The sequence below is a fragment of the Vanessa atalanta genome, unplaced genomic scaffold, assembly GCF_905147765.1.
Source record: "Vanessa atalanta unplaced genomic scaffold, ilVanAtal1.2, whole genome shotgun sequence".
Taxonomy (NCBI): domain Eukaryota; kingdom Metazoa; phylum Arthropoda; class Insecta; order Lepidoptera; family Nymphalidae; genus Vanessa; species Vanessa atalanta.
In genome coordinates, this window is record NW_025920008.1 from 5001 (window position 1) to 7500 (window position 2500).

Here is a 2500-nt window from a genome sequence, read left to right on the forward strand (position 1 = left end):
CTTTCAAATGTCTGCCTTATCAACTTTCGATGGTAGTTTCTGCGACTACCATGGTTGTCACGGGTAACGGGGAATCAGGGTTCGATTCCGGAGAGGGAGCCTGAGAAACGGCTACCACATCCAAGGAAGGCAGCAGGCGCGCAAATTACCCACTCCCGGCACGGGGAGGTAGTGACGAAAAATAACGATACGGGACTCTTTCGAGGCCTCGTAATCGGAATGAGTACACTTTAAATATTTTAACGAGGAACAATTGGAGGGCAAGTCTGGTGCCAGCAGCCGCGGTAATTCCAGCTCCAATAGCGTATACTAAAATTGTTGCGGTTAAAAAGCTCGTAGTTGCATTTGTGCGCCGCGCTGTCGGTGCACCGCATCCGCGGTGATACTGACACGTCTGCGGAGCATATCGTCGGTGAGCCGGCGGTAAAACGCCGGTTCAATATCAAAATCCTATCGCGGTGCTCTTCAGTGAGTGTCGAGATGGGCCGACAATTTTACTTTGAACAAATTAGAGTGCTCAAAGCGGGCTCAAAATGCCGCTTGAATATTTCGTGCATGGAATAATAGAATATGATCTCGGTTCTATTTTGTTGGTTTTCAGAACTCCGAGGTAATGATTAATAGGGATAACTGGGGGCATTCGTATTGCGACGTTAGAGGTGAAATTCTTGGATCGTCGCAAGACGAACATCAGCGAAAGCATTTGCCAAAGGTGTTTTCATCAATCAAGAACGAAAGTTAGAGGTTCGAAGGCGATTAGATACCGCCCTAGTTCTAACCGTAAATATGTCATCTAGCGATCCGCCGACGTTACTACAATGGCTCGGCGGGCAGCTTCCGGGAAACCAAAGATTTTGGACTCCGGGGGGAGTATGGTTGCAAAGCTGAAACTTAAAGGAATTGACGGAAGGGCACCACCAGGAGTGGAGCCTGCGGCTTAATTTGACTCAACACGGGAAATCTCACCAGGCCCGGACACCGGAAGGATTGACAGATTAATAGCTCTTTCTTGATTCGGTGGGTGGTGGTGCATGGCCGTTCTTAGTTGGTGGAGCGATTTGTCTGGTTAATTCCGGTAACGAACGAGACTCTAGCCTGCTAAATAGGCGTCGTCATTTAGGTGTGCTCGATTTCGGTCGAGCAACTCACTGGCGGCGTATTAAAATTCTTCTTAGAGGGACCGGCGGCTTCGAGCCGCACGAGATTGAGCAATAACAGGTCTGTGATGCCCTTAGATGTCCTGGGCCGCACGCGCGCTACACTGAAGGAATCAGCATGTTCTCCCTGGCCTAGAGGCCCGGGCAACCCGTTGAAACTCCTTCGTGCTGGGGATTGGGGTTTGCAATTATCCCCCATAAACGAGGAATTCCTAGTAAGCGCGAGTCATAAGCTCGCGTTGATTACGTCCCTGCCCTTTGTACACACCGCCCGTCGCTACTACCGATTGAATGATTTAGTGAGGTCTTCGGACCGACACGCGGTGGCTTCACGGCCGTCGGCGTTGCTGGGAAGTTGACCAAACTTGATCATTTAGAGGAAGTAAAAGTCGTAACAAGGTTTCCGTAGGGGAACCTGCGGAAGGATCATTAACGTAAATTATCAATCTCGAAAGAGTGCGATAATGAACGATAATAAAATTCTAAAACACAAATATCGACGTTCGGAATGTGTCGTTTCGATGCGAGGACGCGATTCTCACTCTCTCTCTCTCACACAGCAGTGTGTCCGAGTCAGAGTCCAGAGTCGTGTAACGCGTCCTATTCTGATATTTTTCGATGTCGATTTCGAGGAAAGTACGATGTGTTAACGCACATCGTCATCTTCAAATAAAATGTATATTTCTTTTTTTTTTTTTTTGTACTTTTTTTTTTTTTTAACTTTTTTTTTTTTTTTTTTTTTAATTTTTTGAATTTTTCTCTGTATACTAAAAATAAGAGAAAAAAACAAAAAAAAAAATAAAAATAAAAAAAAAATAAACTCATATCACTGGCGTATAGAATCGTTCGAGTGATCGTAGAAATTATAAAAATAAAACAAATTAAAAACCATTACCCTGGACGGTGGATCACTTGGCTCGCGGGTCGATGAAGAACGCATTTAACTGCGCGTCATAGTGTGAACTGCAGGACACATTTGAACATCGACATTTCGAACGCACATTGCGGTCCGTGGAGAAACATCCAGGACCACTCCTGTCTGAGGGCCGGCTGTATAAAAATATAAACCACACTGTTCAATGTTTAATGTCGTAATGTCTATTATTTCGTAACCGACTCAATAGACTGACTGACGTTTCTCGAACATATGACGGTATCCGCGTTCGATGTGTTATATTACGTGTTTAAATATACTTAATATAAATCTCGTTCTCGGTCCGTTCAAATATAACAAATACGATGTGTATGTATGTTTACGTTTACATGCGTGTGTGTGTATATATTATTTATATTTTTATATACGCGTTCGTGTGTACGTTTACGTCACGGAGTTTCGTTATGCG

The 2500-nt window shown here is 44.6% G+C and overlaps 2 non-coding genes across 2 annotated transcripts in view; both read left to right on the top strand.

Annotated features, from left to right (window-relative positions):
- LOC125076667 overlaps window positions 1-1589 on the top strand; it is a 1903-nt gene extending 314 nt beyond the window's left edge. The window contains exon 1 of the ribosomal RNA XR_007120592.1: window positions 1-1589. This exon is cut by the window's left edge and continues 314 nt beyond it. This is a non-coding gene — a ribosomal RNA (small subunit ribosomal RNA).
- A 460-nt stretch (window positions 1590-2049) lies between these two features.
- Window positions 2050-2206, top strand: LOC125076666. Its single transcript, XR_007120591.1, has one exon. It is a non-coding gene; the product is annotated as a 5.8S ribosomal RNA (ribosomal RNA).
- The last annotated feature ends 294 nt before the right edge of the window (window positions 2207-2500 follow it).